This window comes from Cydia pomonella, chromosome 18, assembly GCF_033807575.1.
Source record: "Cydia pomonella isolate Wapato2018A chromosome 18, ilCydPomo1, whole genome shotgun sequence".
Lineage (NCBI taxonomy): Eukaryota > Metazoa > Arthropoda > Insecta > Lepidoptera > Tortricidae > Cydia > Cydia pomonella.
Window position 1 is genome coordinate 7,787,480 of NC_084720.1, and position 22,907 is coordinate 7,810,386.

Genomic DNA, 22,907 nt, shown 5'->3' on the forward strand with positions numbered 1-22,907 from the left:
GAAAGCTTGTTTTAAGTGCAGGTAAGCTTATTCATAATATCTACGTATTCATTCTTGTAAATCGATAAAGTCGATTTTAACATTTTTAACCTTTCAAGGTGGAAGTGTGATTTAATTTGGTAACCATACCTAATGCATGCATGTTCTATGAAAAGATTAATACATATAATAATAATAATTCAGCCTATATACGTCCCACTGCTGTGCACAGGCCTCCTCTCATGCCCGAGAGGGCTTGGGCTATTATAGTCCCCACGCTAGCCCAATGCGGATTGGGGACTTCGCAAATGTATGCCGATTTCCTCACGATGTTTTCCTTCACCGAAAAGCTAGTGGTAAATATCAAATGATATTTCGTACATAAGTTCCGAAAAACTCATTGGTACGAGCCAGGATTTCAACCTGCGACCTCCGGATTGAAAGCCGGATATCCACTCGGCCATCACCGCTTTTTGAATCACTACGAAAAAAATTGTGTTTAAAGTTCTGTATAAAAATAATTGTGTTTATATTTAGCAGAAACTGTGAAATCTCCAACTCGACCAACTAAATGTCAGTCCATTTAAACGTTGATTATTTAAAAGCAATTTATTGCATTAATTTATTCATTCCCGAGAAGCGGCGTAACCGCCCATAAAGCTCCGTAATTATCCGTTTGTTTAAAGAATACACAAATAAACTTTACGAGTTCGGATATAACTTTTTTATTATCTCACATGTTTCTGTGGGGGATGTATTCTCCAGCTGAGTTTCCTGATGGACTAAAAATTGTTTGACTAAAACAAAACATTCATTTTATGTAATTTAATTATTAGGTGCATCTTAATTTTTTGTCACAGTCGTTTCTATCTGTTCAACCGATTTCACACCCATGAGCTCCCTTAAAAACGTGCCTTGTGTTGCTCTCATAGGCTCCAAAATTTACACGTGAAGTCATTGTTAGCACGCCACTGAAGCCATTGCCACGTCAGGACATCACCCGCGTCGACATAAACCCATTATTCATTATAAGTAATTCGGCTTGTCATAAATTTCCCTGAATATTTTAATAGATTTACCGCAATCAGGGCCGCATAATACTCGTAGCAGTAACATTTTGTTATCCCTTCATGCATAAATGTTTGCGTAATATTTTGGAAGCCATGCCTTCCCCTGCCGCAGTGCCCCTACGTTGCATTGCATCTCTTCTCGACCTTCTCGTTTTATTGCGTTCGTTATTTTTTGTCTACGATGAGGAATGAAGATAAGAGTTTTTGGATACGTACGATGACTTATTAAGTGAGTCGCATTCATTCCTTTTTGAGATTCTCCGTTCATGTCGGTAGGCGTTGACACATTGAGGATGCGATTTTAATTTAAATGAAAAAAAAAAAACGCAAACGCATTCTCGCGTACATATATCTTTAATCTTAACAATACAACTTCATAATTTGCATTCAATTTATATTTTAAAGCACCTTTTGTGATATGTTTTATTACTTCGACATTTAATTACTTACTGTTGTAGCGTAGGCAATCAATGGAATTGTAAACGAATTGTGTTGGATGGATGTTAAATTGAATAGGTAGAACTTAATAAGGAAGTAACTAAATAAAATCGTTGTTCATTAAAGTAGAAACAATAATAAGTTTAATTTAGTAGTGTAACGGCCACACGCGAGTTATTTATAAACTCAATGATGACGTTTTTATTTCGTTATCTACATGTAACGGTACCTGAAAACATCTGTTTGTAATAGTCGTGTAGAAAAGTGTAGGTAATCAGCCGTTGGTTGGTCATAGTGGCCGATGGTATTTGATTGAGCCCATAACTCGTCTGGTTAGTGGAGCGCGTAATGTTTAAGTTGGCGATGGCGCGGGGAAGAGCGAGTCGAGTCGGAGCCACGCGGCGCCCAGCGCCGCTCAGTATTCGTGAAGCGTGCGACCGACGCGCTGCTCGTGTTCGTGGCTCCCACTCGGATTGACTATAAAATTTGTGTGTTCTCTTCTGTGCAGTGCTCATCGTTCCCTTTGTCTGCAGGTACTGTGCAGTGCAAGCCGGGATGTGTACAGTGATGGTGTAACGTGCCTGGACGCACAGTGTTTGTGTTAACTATAGTGCTAAAAGTGTTCATGGATTGTGTCTATTTTGGATTGACATAGCGAGTCCTCGAGAGATCAACTTGAGAACGGTGAGTTATCTAAGTACCTATTTGTCTTCGATAAGATAGCGACTCTAGTGTTATTAAGTGTAATTAACCTTGTTTGCTTTTGATTTACATTTATTTGTTTGCATGATTTGTTATTTGTATTTACGTGTTATCAAAGATTTATGTAACATTTGTGGCAATGCTGTCGTGCATGCGTTTGTTTAAGGAGAAATTAATGAGCTACGTTTAAACTAATTAACGGGGTTCTGAAAGAAATTAGTCTTCCTATTTGGAGCAAACGAACTACCTAGACAGAATTTTTACCATTGCTTCTTTGACGTTAGAACGCATTCCTTAAATGTCACTCATAGTTAGCTCACGTATGATTAGTAGTAATTAGAGATGCATTTCTTGAAGGTATTCGGCAAGAAATCTGTCTACTTAGCAAGTCTAAATAAGTAGGTGCTTAGCTGATTTATGCAAAAACAACCGTGATGTGCTTATTCATTGAATACAAAGTGCAAATAAGTATAAGCAATATGAAAGCAAGATCAACATTATTCTACGTCGGTAGGTACCTATTCAAAACAAACATTGGCAAAGTTAATTACACAACGGTATTTGCATTGATTGTACAACACACAATACAACACCACAATGCCATATTATGTTAGCACATTTTATGGTTATTATTTACTTAAGAAAATAAAATATGAATGACCGTAAGTACTAGGCGAGCAGCAGTTGGTAGGAGATGACACGATTGTTTTTCAAGTCATCAACTTGATAACGAATATAACGATAAGGAACTCGATAATAGTTTACGAGTATTAGCTCGATATTATTGGTATTTGGTATACTGCGGAAACCGATAGTATGTATTTACTAGGGATGTACCTATAGGGAGTAGATAAAACAAAATGCTGTCACTAGAAGATCATCAATTTAAAATTAAAACATCAAAAACAACAATATATGAAATAAAATATAAGAAGAAAAAGTATACAATAAATGAATAATGTCACACAAAAAAAGATATTCAGCTAAGGCAAACCTACATAGATACATATTGTCCAAATATCCAAAAGTATGTATATCGTCGCAGTCCGTAAATATAATATTTTGTACAAACATGAACAGTTTTACAGTACCTAGGTAATTTTTATTTCTATTATTTGAGATCGACAAAGCTGCTGCAGTAGGCACTAGGCAGTGACCATCCGAACGTAAACTTTCAAGAGAAATAATGATTTATGCATTTGGCCGACTAATCGGCCATCCGAGCGCCGATTAGTCGGCTAGTCGGCCAAATCAATAGTCGGTACATCACTAGTATAAAATTTACATATGTCCTTATACTTTTTTTTCAATTATTAAAGATACCTGCAACCAGGAAAAATACAAAGAATCGTGCATCGACAATATAATGTTACCTAATTTTAACGTTAAAAATGTCTATTTCGTCAGAAATAGCACGCACAATTCCTGTTAAATGTGTTGACCACCTGCCGTATCATACCGTGTCGTTTGCCATTCGGATCGGTGTAGGTACCAGGTACCAAACTATTCCATTCAGGTGCCGCAACTGGTCATATGTACATCTATCCTAAATAAACCAATTCAATTGCGAAAATGATTAAAATGTTCAAATTGGGTAGGAAGTTACGAACCCATCCTGGCATCAGTTTCAAGTACCTTAAAACCATCCAACTATCTATGGTCCAATACTGCAACTTTGGTGTCTATGGTACACAAGTTCAAAAGAAAATTAAGTAGGTATCAATACCAATGTTCCTTTTGGTTTAGCCCGAGTTTTTTCTTCCATTTATAAATATACTTTGCCTTAGAACTACAAAAATGTAGTAAAACACACATCTGAACGAAAAAAATGAGTTAATTTATGGACCCATAGTTCGCTCCCAGCGTTGGAGTATAGTTGGGTGGTTTTACGGTATGTAAACTACCAGTACTAAGGAGCATTGGGGTAACAGTACATGCGGGGTAAGTGCTTCTACACTTACTACTGCTTTGTAGCAGCAGTAAGCAAGATGCGTTACACTGGGGTAAGTGTTGCTAAAGTATGAAGTGGTTCTGGTTTTGTAGATATTTTCCATTTTCAAATTATTTGAACAATTTACTGTTGCTACAGTGCAGTAGTAAGTGCTTTTAGTTAAATAGATATTAATTTAGCCATTTTCAAAATTACACCTCTTGTACTGTTACCCCAATGCACCTTAGTACTGGTAGTTTACTTACTTGAATGCCAGGATAGGTTTCTAACTTCCTACTTCCTACCCAATTTGATCATTTTCGCTTTAAAAGTTAACCCAATGCACTTTAACAATGTGGGCTAAGTAGTTCTACGTCCACAAGAGAGGTATGGGCATTGTGAATGTCATCTTGCTCTGTGTGGTAGGGCACAGTACAGCGGATGTCATTCCAGATCTAGAGCAGAGCCCAACTGGGGAAGTACCTCCACCTTACAGAAAATCGCAGCCAAATAACACTAGACCCTACTCATAGTGTTGTGTTCCTGCCGGTGAGTAAGGTTGCCAGAGCTCAACGAGGGTGGTTAGGGTCGGCAACGCGCATGTAACTCCTCTGGAGTTGCAGGCGTACATAGGCTACGGATACTGCTTACCATCAGGCAGGCCGTATGCTTGTTTGCCACCGACGTAGTATAAAAAAAAAATAGTATTCTATATCTGTACAAATGTTTAGTTTTGTAGACATGGCCCTGGCTCCTGTAACTATAAAAGTATATTAAACAGAATAATTGTAATACCTACATGTTTACAACATTTGTAATGACAGAGAAGTCAGAGAAACGAGATGTGTACATAACATTCCCATGATTATTGAAATCAGCCATCCAGGTATTTCCCTAAATTCCTATTTATATAATTTCATCTGAAAATATGTACAATTGTTAAAAGTTATAACTAATCGTATTTGTTGATTTTTTAAAGGCTAAAACTATATTAGAAAAATCACTGAAAAAAACACTATTAACACAAATAATTACCTAGCAAGTGAATCATCATCGGAAATAACTTTAACACGAACCAAATAACACTCAAACAAGCACTTAGTTCTCATAAGTCTCATAACCTTCCTAATCAGATTTATTCGATTTGAATATTTCAAGCCAAGAATCCATACAAATTCTTAAGCCAGCTTAGTTCCAGTATCATAATTACAACAGTCACAATGTCGTCATTCCATTTCTTATAACTTATAATAGGATCGCCATTTTGGCCCTTTTGTTTATACTGAGAGAAGGGTCATTACGGCTTAGAGTTTATGGTCTGCGCAGGGCACAACTCCCAGCGCATACCGTCAAATATTAAGCCTGCCAGTATAACCATACACTCAGATTACGCGTACTTGTTATTTACCTAGAGGTCAAGATACGCTGTTTGGTTTAAATTGTACCTAGTCATTGGAATACAGGGCAGGGGCGCCCGCAGCTCCGTATTTTAACGCGAACAATAAGACTATCTCGAAAACTTTTCAACCCTCCGTATTATTTTTATTTAATTCTGTTTGCCATGAATAATTTGTGCACCATCCCGTGTATCTTTTACGGGATTAATTTTGAAAGGGATAGGAATATTGAGAGAAATCTTTATACAATTAGAAATTTTATTTGTTTTGTATTCGCTATGTGCACGACTGTCACGCAACCTAGCGTCCGCAAGTCTAGGGGAAAACGTCAATGCACTACATCTTATAAAACTACTCCAAAACTAAAAACTACTGAACAGATTTTCATACGACTTTCATCTATCACTAGAGTGATTCTTGAGGAAGGTTTTGTGTAAATTAGTTGAAATATAACGATGTTGTCGGAAAAAATCACGCTGGCTAGGAGCTTTAATCGAAAACGCTGCCTAATCCGTTTGAGCTATAACAACACAATGTATGGTGAAGTTGTCTCTCTTTCATAGGTCTACAAAAAAGTCCGGGATGTTGAATGTCTATCTCTTAAGGATAACTTACTATACCCATTCTTACCTTATAGAAAAAGATCACATAGTATGTGGCATTTGCAAAGCTATTTACACGGATACAGTATTAATAATTATCAAATAAAATACGTTAGCTACATTAAGCATTTCATACAGATTACAATGGTCCCTCACACCATACAATTTAAATGAATATTTCAAGAGTAATCGTAAATTAAAGTTTCATTTCGAGCCATATAACTTGTACGAAATGTTAAAGACGCTATCCGCAGTTAGTTCTAATTTTTACCACCTTATGCGCTGGGATCGCTTTACTTACCCCCACCATGCACTTCGTACGGTCCCAATAGTTAGGTACTAACTACCTACTAACTACATGGATTGACTATTTAATTAGGTGAGATATGTACTTTATTCACTTGTCATACATATATCTTGACGACCTGTCTGGCCTAGTGGGTAGTGACACTAGTGACCCTGCCTATGAAGCCGATGGTCCCGGGTTCAAATCCTGGTAAGGGCATTTATTTGTGTGATGAGCACGGATATCTGTTCCTGAGTCATGGGTGTTTTCTATGTATTTAAGTATTTATAAATATTTATATATTTTATATATCGTTGTCTAAGTACCCTCAACACAAGCCTTATTGAGTTTACTGTGGGACTTAGTCAATTTGTGTAAGAATGTCCAATTATATTTATTTATCAGAATTCTGAATTGGTTCATTATTACAGTGTGGGTTTATAAATACGCTACTGTTATATGGATGACATCGATGTATTTATTTGATTTACAAATGAAAAATGATGTGATCTCGATGGTTTCAATTTACTTTTAAATATTAATATACAAACATAGTTAGTTTTAATTCGGATATTAGATCTCTCGAATCCATTAAAAATTCATGAGAGAAGGAGGAGAATATAGAGGTTAGAATAGAAAGATAAAGGAGGAGAACGCATTTTCATTATGTAAATCCCACTTGGTAAGTAAAGTTCCTAAACTAAACACTTAGGCATGATTGGATAGAGTGAAGCAATAGCGGTGAAATAAAATGCTTTCATATTCCGTCAGGATCGTTCGGTTGGTATTTTATTGGTCACTCAAGAAATCATCCAAGCCTTCAAACGCCTACAAATCGTTATTACACTAGTAAATTCCTACTGAGTTAATTACCAAGCTACCTACGTAAGTAGGTACCTACTTAAGCAAAGGATTAACAAAGTATTAGGCAGGACTACATACTTACGTTGTACAACACGACACCGCTTGAGCACCCTTCCTTATGCACGCTCACAGGTTTCATCTCCAGCTTAGCTACTTGTTTATTTATGATCTCCTGGTACATGTAATAAAATTTTTGCGCACTATGTTGTCCTAGTAGCAACCGGGTTGCCAGAATAAAAACTTGAATGTCTTGCTTCAGGATCATGAAGTGGCAAAATAACACAGGAAATAAAAGTACTTGTTTATTTCTGATCTCCTGGTACATATAGTAACAGTGTGTGCACTATGTTGCCCTAGTATCAACCATTACCGGAAAACATACATTGAAAGAAGATTTATTCAGGATTATCAAATTGACTGCTCTTTATTCAAAATGAAATATGATCAAAGAATCTGACAGGTACATTACCCTCCTTTACGTCACGCTGCTGCGAATAAAAACAAAGTAAATAATTACAAGAGAAAACTTGATATGGGCGATTAACGTCAGAGTAGGTATACATATATACTTTCTTACTATTACGTTTTGGCTTAGTTGATTTGGCTCGTTACACCCTTTTTAGGGTTCCGTAGCCAAATGGCATAAAACGGAACCCTTATAGTTTCGCCATGTCCGTCTGTCTGTCTGTCTGTCTGTCTGTCTGTCTGTCTGTCTGTCTGTCTGTCTGTCTGTCTGTCTGTCTGTCTGTCTGTCTGTCTGTCCGAGGCTTTGCTCCGTGGTCATTAGTGCTAGAAAGCTGAAATTTGGCATGGATATATAAATCAATAAAGCCGACAAAGTCGTACAATAAAATCTAAAAATTTAATTTTTTTTAGGGTACCTCCCCTACACGTAAAGTGGGGGTGAATTTTTTTTTTTCGCTTCAACCCTAGAGTGTGGGGTATCGTTCGAAAGGTCTTTCAAAACTAATAGGGGTTTTCAAGAAACATTTTTTGATAAAGTGAATATATTCGGAGATAATCGCTCCGGAAGAAAAAAAAAATGTGTCCCCCCCCCTCTAACTTTTGAACCATAGGTCCAAAAAATATGAAAAAAATCGTGGAAGTAGAGCTTAAGAAAGACATTAAATGAAAACTATAGCGGACATGATCAGTTTAGCTGTTTTTGAGTTATCGCAAAAAGTTTTCCCTTCATAGTAAAAAGACTTACTTTAATTAGGTACTGATTATGCAAATTTGCCTATTTGTTTAGCTCGGGTGAAAGGTACCGTTTCATCCCTTGATTAACAATTTACTATACTTTAAGCTCCAGTTTAGCTTATTGTGACGGAAGAGTAACTACGGAACCCTACACTGAGCGTGGCCCGACATGCTCTTGGCCGGTTATTACACTATGTATCCACTGTAATAATATAAATAATAGCTAGATTAGCAGCTCACTTGAAACAAGACATGACAAATACGATAAGTGCTCATATCTCAAAAAAAACGGTACACATCCATTTGGCACTGAGAACTCTCAGACATCGTGTTCGTTATTATAGCAAAAGGTGAAAATATCCATAAACGATTTTATTGCCTAGGACGCTTTGTATTATCAATATATCAACGATTTTGCACCTTACTACATTGCAATAAGAGGGAATATGTATGTATAAATTTGTCGACTGTATGGGAACGGTGAACCGTTATGACTTGTGCTATCTGAAGCGTCTCGCTTACACATGTCAAATACCACAATAGATCATATGTCGAGGTTCAGGCAAATTCGATTGATTTTAATAATAGCACGTGACATGACGATCAAAAATGGCTACTTTTATGAAAATTGGCCATGTAACTAATGAGCTATTGAAAAAATTGATATAGCAAATTGAAGTGGGCGCATGACCAATTTTATAATAAAGCGAGTATGTTTTATCATTGGCGATGTCACGATGAGTCACAAAACGACGTGCAATTGCGCCATTTGTCTAGGTGGAATGGATATTCGTTTTATACAATATATGGACGCAGCAGAGTCGTTAAAATTTGATTTATTGTTCCATTCATCTGTCATTATTTAATTATGACTTCACAGGTATTGTATATTTTACCGAAATAAACGTACCGTTCCGTCATTCGTAATTATGAGCCAATTGAGATTTTATTACTCGCCAGAAACGATACGTGGTTATTTGTGTCGGTGTGTGTAAAAATGGACTTTAGGCTGATTGACAATACGTTGATAAGTATTTGTTTGTATTTTAAAAGCATCGTTAATTGCGGAAGCATCAACTGCCTTAAAGTCCTCTTTTGACGACACATTAATTTATATTGCCGCCTATAAAGATATCACAGATTAGATAACAGAAACATTTTGAGTTAACTATTCAAACAGTATAATGTTGTTGAGGTACAGCCATAATATTTTTCATTAAATATTCTGACCTTTTAGCCGACGAAAACAAATTTTGTATCTTGTTAAAACGATTATCTGATTTCGTAAGCGCTCAAGCTTCTGCTCTCACGGCAACGCTCTTTGGATGTGAGTAATGTAACAAACTAAAACGGATTTCACGCAGTTGATTGAAATTTGTATAGGTTTATAGAATCCATCGTGACTTAGCCAACAGCTATCGTATAAGAAATTACGTGCAAGCTAAATTCCCATCGATTGTACTATCGATAGCGAGTCGTAATCCCAGAAAACCACTCTAATGTCGCATTATCCTCCGTAATAACACTGTACAGTCGAGTTCATAAATATATATACATTTTTTCACTGTATTGCAATGGATTAAGGTGAAGGCACGTATACATATTTATGAACTCGACTGAACGTATTTTAAAAACACTTCTACTGGTTCTCCTCTAAGCCGTCCACTCGCCTGATTTTGATGAGCGATTGGAATCACCAGAATGAAACCTTACTAAAGCCTCACAAAAGTGAATAGCACCTACACAACGGCATTAGCCATTTAAAAGAATACAAAAGGCATTGAGCCATCGTCCTAATTTGTTTAATGCGTATTTAACGGCGGAGACGATTTGAGTTATTTACGCGCCGTAAATTAGTTGTCCGATGTTAACGACGATTGCTTTACACAACAATAAATCAGAATAACGCTCGGCCAATTATCAGTGGTATGGGCGTGTGTATAACGAAGTCCGTGATAGCGAATGTATTTATTGACCTCTTTATTCATAAAACTTCGCAAACCTCTAAAATTTGGTCCCTTTCTAACAAATACAAATGCCAAAATTACGGATAAGGACAAACGATATCGATAGCGTTAATGAGTTTCACGCCATAAGTTTCAACCTGGAGTTTACTGCCCGCTTTTTTAGGATACAATGTAAGTAAATTCCTATCAATTCCCATGTGTTCATTCAGGCTATTATCCAAATCTGGTAATAAATAAAATTTCGTAGCCTTGGGGGGGTAACAAACAAACATTCAACCATAAAAACTTTCAATTGTTCATGTTCAATTCTTTATTTCCTGTCATACAAAAGACAGAGGCGCTTTTATCTCCTCCATATATCTGTAGATTTCTCTTTAAGATGCCGTTAATTATAATTTTTAGAGTTCATTTCATTTTCTGCCTGTTTGTCAAGACAGACATTTATTTCCTACTAACAGCAACACTATGTTCATGAATGGTTTGCTAAGCTAACTTTATCAATGATAGTACTCCTATTAAGGATACTACTAAAATTATATTGGCGGCAAGTTTGTTTGCCTCGCTCAGCCAACACTGCCGGTGATCCCGGCGATATTGCCGCCCGGGGCATTTCACGCTCAACTTGCTATTAGCATCACAGACGGCCCGATCCGTCCAAATCAATTTACGCTCACCTCTCTCAAAGAAAATATTAGGAGCACCTTAGGGTTTCTCTTTATTCACATTCTTTATGTCAATATCCTTTAAATGTGCTTTTAAGAATTGTTTGGAACTGTTCAAAGGCGAGGCGTGGGTAGTGTGAGTTTCTATTACCGAAATGACTGAAATGTTCCCGCCGCGTAATTTGTCCTTCTGATTTGTAATAATAATGCCTGATCGGATATCGTGCTTAATATTAGATACCCTGAGAAGGAAACGTTTGTAAAGGAATAGGAATCACAGATTAGGAGTGTCATACTAATCACCCGGCTTAGCTATCCAGCCACCATAATTTGGTCTCTGCACTCTGCATACGACTAGCTTTTACGGATCTCGAGCTCATATTTAGTCTGGTTATAACTTCCCGAGGGTAGTCGTCGCAGGCTGAGGCGAGCATAACTATACTCGTACCATCCTCATCACTCATTTTGTAATCTGCCCGTGTCACACGTTTTTATTGTGATTTGCTCGGCTTCATGGGAGATAACTTTTACCATACTTACGTTTGTAGTCTTCTGCGCATAATGCAGTAGTTTTAATACAAATAGAAAAGTCTTTAAAGAATTCAAGTGACCTAACGCAAGCCTTGGCCGTGCTCCAACAATTGGTAACGAAATGTACTAAAGTTTAGCGTCATTCCACTTATCATTTAGCGTCATTGCGATAAGTCTCCTGCTTCTTAAATTTAATAAATTTATCCAGTGGCACTAACGTAACTCGTAAGTAATCTACTTATGCACTATGTAATCTATCGCTATAAATTGACATCATCAGCGTATATTAATATTAATACGTGCTACTGCTCCTCGCCGACGTCATCTCGTGAACGTGAAATATTGGACTGCAGTCCCACGCTAGTATGTCCATTGCGCGTTAAAAACTTTAAATATCCTGGTTGATTTTAGGTGGCTTTATTTATAGGCTTACCTTGCTTACTTACAAACTCCCGTTTGGCTTCGAGGAGGTACTTGCATGAATCTTGACAAGCGGAGGCAAGAGTGCTATGTACTATCCAACCTCTTTGAGATTTTATTAAGATGCCGTGTCTAGTTGCAACATGGATGTATGTAATAGTGTTGCAGTACATAAATGTATTAGACCGCGAGCCAGGAGCAAATTTCCATGACCAATCGTCTCCCCGCTGAAAACTCGTATAGTGGTTAACGACTAGGTATAATGAACCCTCGTGGACGTCAGCTGCCGCTCCGTTGGTTGGTTGAGGAATGGCAGCCACCGAAACACGTAAAACAAAAAAGAAATGTCATCGCCTCCCGTTTGATACTTTGTCAAATGATAGTTCAGATGCTATGCTTTTGTTAATTAAAAAAATCGCCAGCCGGTTATATCGCGGTGGTAAGAACATCAGCTGGTTGCATGAACATGTAAAAAATAAGCGCTATACCTTTTTATGATAGCAATCACAAATCATGAAACTTTGCATGTAGCATTTCATCAGGCGTAACGCCTGAAAAGCCATCAACGGATTACGCAATTTACACATTATGCATCATTTGCCGCACATACTAAAGTGATAAGGCGCATATTTTTTACATGTTCATTTTACAGCTGACGGTCTTTCCACCGCGATACAACCGGTTGACGGTTTTTTTTAATTTAAAACAGCATCTAAACTATCATCTGACAAAGTATCAGCCGGGAGGCGATGACTGACGAAATATGCTCCTGGCGCGCGGTCTATATATATTATCTCCTAAATCATTTTCCTCCTCTCAGCCTTGATAGACTATTTTTCAACGGCTCACTAAGTTATCTCGCTAATTCACTAACATATCGAGGAAAGATATGTAATTATAATTAGACTAATTAGCACCACCCGATAACAAACCACAAAGTGTATTGGCGTGGTAAGGTAGGTATTATGTGTACAATAGCATAGTTTCGTCGTCTGACGGCCAAAAATCCGAGCCAAAGGAGCGCGAGATGAGAGGAGGCAAGGACATTGTTGACCTCATCACTTCATCTTCCCTCGTGGAAGTCGTGGAGAGTGTGGATTCTCGGTTAGATACTTGGCCAACTAAGAGTACAACTGACATGATGTGATGGAATAAGATGTCAGACATACATTATTATAACATTTGATTTCAAATTGAGGCGTTTTGCACACATATCAAATATAATTTTATCGGGTCTATCGCTAATTTATTTTCTTACCTTTATTTCCGACGTTTCGACGCAGGTTATACTGGTCGTGGTATGTATTCGCGTAAACCCGATAAATGTATGATACATACATTAAATTTGACATTGCATACATTGTTAGAGGTCACAATGCAAAAGATGATCAGAGATTCTCAAGCTGCGTGATGTAGTTTAATAACATCATTACCGCTCAAAATGTTTAACACAATAATGTGTAGAGCCATTACACGGGCTCATTACGGCTAGAATAAAGTGCTGTAATTTACCCGTACCCGCGAAACAACAATTTTGTTCTAGCGGATAGCATGATTGCTACTCCGCGAGATAATCTGGCCATTATCGCCTCGTGCAGATTAACTTGTGACACCGCTGACACTGGGCTTGCCGTGTTCGTGTTTAGATTACTTTGGTTAACTAATTAGTAGTGTCACAGAACTTGCACAGCTCTAGTTTCTTGGATGAATGCTGTACAGCCAGCATCAAAAGTAACGGATCAGACTACGCGTCAAAAATTAATCTCTACTCTCTCAACTCATCCAAGTCTCAAGTGTAATAAGTTAATAAAAAGAGATATCATATATCTCTATTTGTATAACAATTATGTAGACTGTTACAGATACTTTTGAACGCGAACTGGCGGAGGCCGGATTCGATGTATTCGAACCAGCGTCTTTAGCTTACTTGGCTAACATTCTGGACCCTATCCGACAACGGCGCCCACGGCGGTACCCGTCCCAATTCCTCGAGTGTGGCGTCATGCGTCTTTGAACAACTCTAAAGGCGAGCAGTACGTAATCCCTTACGGGATACATCGGGATGACATCTATATTTCAGTGCACAAATCCCCACAAGTTCCCTCACATATTGTTAGTCTAGTTACTTCATAAACTTCCTATCACCAGTTTGCCGTTCTAGCCTCACCCGAGAAGTGTTTTCATACCGATCGCCGAGATAAGGCATTCCGTGTAAATCGCTGATCGTTACGTTGTGTCCGTGTCGTGCTTCTATCGATAGTGGCAGATCCCGTGCCACTGTAAACGGTTCTATCAGCAGAATAAACTGTGCGGGCAAGGTGGTCAAAATTATCTGAACACGTTCATGTTCTCTTAAGACCAAGGTGTTTTTACCTGACTGCGCCAGAAGGAAGGTATTGAATTTTGACTGCATGTATGTTTGTATGTATGTCCATTTCTTTAGCACGCTCTACAGACCAAACGGCTGGACGGTTTTTGACATATAAAGGGTCGTTAAATGCCTCAGAATTGTGGTAGTGACATAGGCTATATAAATTTGTAAAATGGGGACCGCAAATGAAAAAGGTTGGTTGTTTTTAGGGTTCCGTACCTCGAAAGGAAAAAACGGAACCCTTATAGGATCACTTTGTTGTCCGTCCGTCCGTCTGTCTGTCAAGACCCTTTTTCTCAGGAACGCGTGGAGTTATCAAGCTGGAATTTATATTAAATACTCAGGGAGGTCTACTGTCCCTTAGAGCTGTGAAAAAAAAGCCAACGTAATCATGAGATACAGCCGTTTATGTCGCAAATTTTCGACACTCGCAAGGGAATCAAAACCTACAGGGTACCTACCTAGAATTCAGAATCTTGAAATTTGGTACGAAGCAACGTCTTATAGCACAGATAATGGAAAACTTGCGAATACCGTAAATTTTTAGTTACATCATATAATAAACATATTTTTAATAATTGATATGACTCGATTGTCGTGATGGGTGAACTTTTACTTACATATAGATTTGTACGGAACCCTCGATGCGCGAGTCCGACTCACACTCGGCCGGTTTTTTTTCTTTATATAAATATGGGTATCAAATGAAAGCTAGTGAAAAGAAATTTCCGAAAATACATATGTGAATTATACGGTACGCTACGACGACGTATAGTGGTTTTGGCGTTTGCCACGAATGGAGACGACGCTGGTTCATCGACAACTATGGGCAGATGGGTCACTCGAGGCCGTAGTCAGTTAATAAAGTTGGACTCAAACCATTTAAGCGCAACTCAAAAGGACTCGTGCCTTCGAATAAAGGCTCTGTCAAAAAATCTGTAGGTTGTATCTACATAATACTAATAGTATACACAATAAGCGATAGTTCCTATAGACAATAAGCGTTAATTTGTGGTGTTACCTACCCCACGTATTTCACATGAAAATAATGTCTTTTGATTTTTTTTAATAAAATAATTTTGTGTACTCGGTACTGCAATAATATGTTATACTTCGAACACGCTCTTATGGCTCTAGTATACACACACACACACAGTAAAGGAAACAAATTTATATGCAGGGGGATCACCACTCTCTACATCTGACTGTACAAATAAGATCTTGTCGATATATTTGCGGTCTTTGGTGTGTAACATTATTATAGGACTCAAGTCTACAAAATCCCGAGTAGTTTACACCTCTAACAAGTTAAAAAGAACTGGAATTTCGACTTAATTATAAGAGTCTGATAAATCGAGTCGAGCTTTAAAGCAGAGGACTCAGACTCGATTCTTAACCAATGCTACTCGTAACAGCGCAGCGCCTTTGTTCACAATCTACCATCATCGAAGAAGACTGACCGTTCGTAAATCTTATTGCGACTAGATAAGGTCTACCAATAAATAACCAGTTAAATGTTGTTAGTGGTACATTTTCCTGTAAGCGACTTTATGCTCGCGTGTTTGGATTAACGGCACTAATTAGCAATGTCACTGTGCAGTTTGTTTACGCTACCTGTCTCTTTAGCCACGATGTTTATACCATGTTAAGACAAAGAGAATAAACTGGTGCGACATGGCGGTTATTTCTGTAATTTTGCAATTAGAATAGCAAAGCGTTTAAACTATGATGAACAAAGCCATTTTATTTTTCGTTGTTCTATTTTTTTGGTAAATACTTTTTGAAAACTGTACCTCTAGTGTAAATAAATTCGATTTCCAAACGTGACGTACGCGTTTGCGTTTAGTCTCATTTTGTATTGGATTTCGAAAGAGCGCGCCAAGCGGGACGTTTTGGAACCTCAAAATCCTATACAAAATGAGTCTTAACGCAAACGCGTTCGTCACGTTATGATGTCGATCAACGTTACACTAGGGGTACTGTACCCCTAGTGTAAATATTTTCGACAGCGAAACGTGACGTGACGCGTTTGCGTTAAGTGTCATTTTGTATGAGATTTTTGACTTTCCAAAACGTCCCGCTTGGCGCGCTGTTCAATAACCCATACAAAATGAGACTTAACGCAAACGCGTACGTCACGTTTCGCTATCGACTAAAATTACACTAGGGGTACTGATAATACCTACCGACTACCTACTGATTTGCCTACCTCTTACTATATTAATATTACACATTGCTTGGTAGTTTAGATATCCTAAATCCTAACATAGTTTGATAAACTGAATGAGAAATGAGGCATCTGCCGCAAATACAAATGATGCGGCTTCGCATCTTCACAGCCTTGGGCACTGGATGTTTGGTAAATTTTTCTTTCGCATGATTTTTCTTTTCATTGCTACCTAATAATAGTAATAATGATAATGACAAAAGACTGCACTTACGGTTAATAAGAAGTGCATGATGATGCTAGGTCAATTTTCCACGCGGGCATCCCGCCAAGCTGCCTCGTAAATCTCCCGCGACCAGGCTCGCAGCGCAGCGGAGGAGGCCAATCAACCGGCCTATTGACAAACATACGGCTGGACGTAATGGAATCCACGATTTATATCGCTGGATTCGCTGGATTTTCCTATCTTTCTCGGATTTCGCATTCATCCCGGCTTTAAAACGTATCTAATGGAAACGGATTTATTGGCAAATGTGATCATGTTTTATAACGACAGAGAAACAGGAGGCAGATTTGGTTTTAACAATTTGATATGGTTTTCATATTTTATTTTGATACAACCTTGATTCTGTGTGTGCCACACGAAATTGTCTACTGAGAGCCTACTGCGAACCACGTTCGATGTGTTGCCTCTCTGTCGCACTTATAAATTCGTACGTATGACGGTATAGGCCCTCTTTTGTCCCATAGTCCCGTAGAAACCAATTTCCTAAAGATTTTTATAGATATAGGAGTTTTTTTTTGTCACATGGATATAAAACGCTGAGTGGTCTTCACAAAATCCAAAAAGATGTCGATTCATGAGGCTTCATGCTCGCACTTATTGGTGCTCGTGAAATGCTGTTCGATCAAAATAAGATGACTACCATAAGTACTTATAAAAAATTGTTTACAGTACATATGGGGCTACTTTATAGCACTAGTGCGAGAAGTAGCATATTACGTTACTGTGTCGAACATTTAAAGGGCCATATGTACTGTAAAACGTTGTACGATACATGTGCGAATAGGTAATTCGCAACTCGTGTCGATTTAAAACACTCCCTTCGGTCGTGTTTTAATTTATCGCCACTCGTTTCGAATTTCCTATTTTTCGCACTTGTATCGTAATGTACTATTTTAAACCAGAATCGGCCTCCATGTTTTTTAACGAAACATAAATGTATTCATAGTCGTGACAAGGGAATTAGTTCAAATAAATGTAACACGTTCGCAGTCGTAATTAATACGGTCCAGCTGTTATCACAGTTTATCGGAATAAATAAATCCTTTGTGATTATTTGTAAGAAATAATAAGCTATTGGTGAATTAATGATATTTTGATCGCTCATTTTACACGAAACTTTTGCTATTGTTACTTTTAAAACAACAAAACATATTCATTTTATACTTAAAAATTAAAAGATAACCTGTACGTCAAATGGCAGTAAATGAAGACTTTTTACTCGCATGTCACGCATTCGTAGTTTTTTTTTTTAATTCAGTACCCCTAGTGTAAATAAATTCGATTTCGAAACGTGACGTACGCGTTTGCGTTTAGTCTCATTTTGTATTGGATTTAGAAAGAGCGCGCCAAGCGGGACGTTTTGGAAACTCAAAATCCTATACAAAATGAGACTTAACGCAAACGCGTTCGTCACGTTATGATGTCGATCAAATTTACACTAGGGGTACTGATTTCATTTCGAACGAAAAAGGCATCTCGACTGATATTAGAATAGAGATCAAATCGAATTGCTTTTTTTTCAGAGATGTTCCAAATTTTAATGTCATAACCAAATCGATTTTGAAGCAATTACAACATTATCATAAATAAGAAATTTGTTGTAACAAAACAGTTTATTGTAATGTTGGTCATTATTTACGGATTTTGAAGGCATCATAGAGGGTTTATGATATGTGTGTAGATAAACCATATAACATATTAGTTAGTCTGATGATCTGATTTAAAACGTGTTCGAATTTCGTTTCAAGCCTTATTTTTTCTAATAAACTCCGTGTTTGAATAGGCATACCGTAACGCGCGCGGCATAAGAGCTGTCGTAAAATAGTTACGAGGAGTTATCAAAAGGGCGCCGTAAACCCAGCGTCGACGCGCTATAAACTGCCCGCTGTAATCTCCCTGTTGCGCTGTGTTCCTGGTACCTAGGACGTCACTAGTTCGCCATCTTTTTCGAATGGCGAAGAAAGGGTGTGTACGAACGAGGGTGTGATTGTTGTATTTTTACAAGCTTTTTATTTTACTTGCCCCGTTAGCATGTACCACTTCCCGATATCCGAATGAGCTAAAAATTTGCTTACATATGTAAGTCGGGTGACAAACTGAAAAAGCAATATTATGGTACAATCGAGCTGATCTGATGATGGAGACATCCGTTTTGATTAAATGAGGTGTCGCATTGCATAATTCGTAACAGTTTTGAGCGTAACTTATATAAGATGTGCTAATGCACTAGACTTTAAATATAATATTTTTAGTTTGGTAGCTGAAAAAACTCTTAGACCCTCAGCACACGAGGGGTCAGCGTAAGCGTATCGTAAAAACATTACGAGTACGAGACGCGTTGAGTTGTGTTGAGCGCGCACCAAGCGTCGCGTACGCGTCGCGTAAGCGTAATCGTTTTATAAAGTGTAATCGCATTCGTTGAAATCATGGTGTCACTGGCGTCAGATGTCTTCAGCTGATGTATCGTCGATCTCACTTTCTCATCAGATTGGTAAAGATTTCATCATTTTACCTTATGATTGATATGTTTTTATAAGGTGGCATCCCAAAAAGCTAGCTGTCACGGGATTCGAATAAAAAGCGAAACTCTAGTAGATCTGTAATAAAATAGTACATTACGATACAAGTGCGAAAAATAGGAAATTCGAAACGAGTGGCGATAAATTAAAACACGACCGAAGGGAGTGTTTTAAATCGACACGAGTTGCGAATTACCTATTCGCACATGTATCGTACAACGTTTTACAGTACATATGGCCCTTTAAATGTTCGACACAGTAACGTAATATGCTACTTCTCGCACTAGTGCTATAAAGTAGCCCCATATGTACTGTAAATTAATAAATAATTGAAGAACCTGTGTTCGAGTTTTAAATTACAATTATTTTAATAAGATGAAAAAGATTTTTTATGGTTTGATTAAATGAAATATGCCAGAAGTTTTGATTTTTACGCCTGTTGTAATGACGACAGAAATGTAGGCAGAAATGACGCTCCGCTACGACGACGCATCGTGTGCGGACTTCTTTGAACTTCTGCGTGCTCGTAGTAGCGCTCTCGTTAACCTTACTTACTCTTACGCTTACGCTCCGTGTGTCGTATCTTTCTACGGGGCTGTTATGGTAGCGTTGAAAAAAGTTGAAGATTTCAGAAGAAAAGAAAACGGTGGGTTCTGTTCAGTAAATTACACATACATATTTGCATGTTAATAAAATCATTTAAAAAAGTTAAGGACGAATCAACAATACCAAATAAATATGTAATTTATCTCTGTAAAATATCTTAATTGTACAGACAAAAATAACATCCAGAAGTAATGAGTCAAGATTATGACAGAATTTAATAAAAGTTATAAATATTTATGTTTTAGTGCGTTGTTTAGTAAAACGTTTTAGATAAAAGTCGTGAATAAAATCTTACAATATAATGGCATCGTCATAAACATAATCGCGTACACACTTAAAAAACCAAATTGGATAATAAATATCTGTCATTTAAGTGATTACTAATTAATGAATTAAACGAGATGGCGTGTCAAATTAAGGTTTAACTCGTCGAATAACTGACCTCAACATACAGGGTCTTTAGCTTTAATATGGTATTCAATTAAATTACTAGGTCAACTCAATTATTTTTTATCTATCTGTTTGATGTAGTTAAGTTTTATTGAAGAAATAATTGCGACGTCACTATAGTTCGTAGAGCAAAGTACGAGGTTTTTTTTATCAGATACAATTTGCATTATAGTTGTCAAATGAAATGACCTCATATTGATTTAAACCAACACGATTTTCGTTCATAGTTTTATAACGAATACGGGACTTAATCGCGTAAACTTACGTTTATTATATGGCCTGACGTTTCGAACGTGACGTTACGCTCGTAGTCACAGGCAGACTGGCGAGGAATTGTATCAACATCTTGCTGCGCGGGTTTTAAATTAAATTAAAATTAAATATATCTTATATATGTTTTGCGAACTACCCGCACTTGATCTTGATTATTTACTTGTACGCTAGGGTTGTCACTTTCCACAATTCCAAAGTCCTCTCAACGGCACGTCTTTACTACAGCAGGAAAGTACGTGAAGCAATTGAAATAAGAAAACACAGAAATTTCAATCAAAATGAGGGACAGGGAATTTCGTCTTCGTGGAATCCAGTGATTAGCAAATGTAAGGGTGAAAAAACTTTTCAACACATACCATCGGATGTCGTGAGTGTTGTGTGTAGGCAAAGTGACAACCCTAGCGTACAAGGGAATAATCAAGATCAAGTGCGGGTAGTTTGCAAAACCCGCGCAGCAAGATGTTGATATAATTCCTCGCCAGTCTGCCTGTGACCACGAGCGTAACGTCACGTTCGACACGTCAGGCCATATAATAAACGTAAGTTTACGCGATTAAGTCCCGTATTCGTTTTAAACTATGAAATGACCTCAATTCACATCAAGACCTTGGACTAATGATCAAGGCTGTATTTTTATGAAGCTGTAGTTCTGAAGTCTGATATAATATAAATATATGGAATAAAGTACATTGATTTATAAACAATAAATAAAATAAAAAAATATTTTATTTATGTGAATGTTGCTGCACTTCTTTGAAAAACAACCTTCCGAGTATTTATCGGACAAAATGACAGGGTGTTTAGTTATTGAACCATACCTCGTTATTTAAAATAATTATAATTAGTTTCAGTTATTAATACTAATCATTGGTTCATTGTCTAACATTAACACAGCCTTTCAAATACATAAGAACAATATTAGAGGATATATTCAATAAAATATACAGGAATGACAAAAACTATTTTGTCCATAAAGTATGGGTAAAATGACACACTTAAACATGGACATGATGGCATACTAGAATACTAAGGGTAATATAGTTTACAAAAAAAAAATGTTTGGTGTTCTTTAGAACATCAGCACATGAAGCACGACCCGAACGAGGACAATTATTACATCATAACCAGTTTTCACCGGGCTTAGAACGAGATTTTTCTTCATTGCCATTATTATCCTAACAATTATACAACAATACCGTACATACAATACACACACATACACATATACATATTGCCATACTAACAATCCTGACATGACGTTAATTTACTTATTTAATACTCAACAGAATACTGATGAAATGATGAAAAAACCCTGACATGACAACATTATTATTGACTCATTGCTAGCTCCCATAGGCAGCCTAGCGTTTAGAGACATCGTCACTTAGAGTAATTTTGCTTTGTGCTTGTGTATTTTACGAATAATTTCCTGATGGTCTACTTTGTAATTTCTAAAGCCCGTCACAGACGGAGCGATAAAGATAAGAGTGATAATATACCAAAAGGTATTATATAGCTAGGCATCTTATGATATATTTTACGTACCATTTGACAGAGTCCACACTCCACACACGAGGCTATACCTAATATATATTTTGGTATTTATATCTCGGTATTTTACGATATATTTTGGTATATTTCGCCTCTCACACTATGTAGGTGCTGGATAGACAGCGATATATATTATGGTATCGTTGGCGTGTGTCCATACCGTCCATACAAAACGAGAAAAACGTTTTTCCACTTCTAAATATTTTCCATTCTCCATGATTTTTTAGTATGTTTATAGGTTTTCCTTTTGTTTCTAAATTTGCATTTTTTTCAAATAAGCGAAACCTATAAAACTAAAATATATTACGCTGAAGCGATCGACATCAAAATTAAAGTGATTTGTTAAGATTTAGTTAGTGGAAAAAGTTTTCTTCCGGAATGGAATTTCGTAGAAAAAATACCGCTATTTCGTTAAATTTGAAAAGCTATTCTTGCCTCTTAAGATGCCTTGCTATAAGATATCTGTTGGTAATGTTGGTATAAGTATTATCGCTACGTCTGTGACGGGCTTTAATGGAATATCAATAATATGGCTGTTACTTACTGGAAACTGCATTTATTAGCTCTACTGCAGTTTAGCGTCATCTATCGTACATTAGCTTTGCGTCGTAGTACTTTATAGCACGTACCTGAGCT

At 37.3% G+C, this 22,907-nt stretch overlaps 1 protein-coding gene across 3 annotated transcripts in view; it reads left to right on the top strand.

The window, feature by feature from the left end:
* Window positions 1–22,907, top strand: part of LOC133527709 (zinc finger protein 608-like) — a 147,529-nt gene that overhangs the window by 34,648 nt on the left and 89,974 nt on the right. For all 3 annotated transcript variants that reach the window (XM_061864849.1, XM_061864847.1, XM_061864848.1), the window contains exon 2: window positions 2,021–2,171. The gene's annotated coding sequence lies outside the window, so the exon portion shown is untranslated. The remainder of the gene's footprint in view (window positions 1–2,020; window positions 2,172–22,907) is intronic.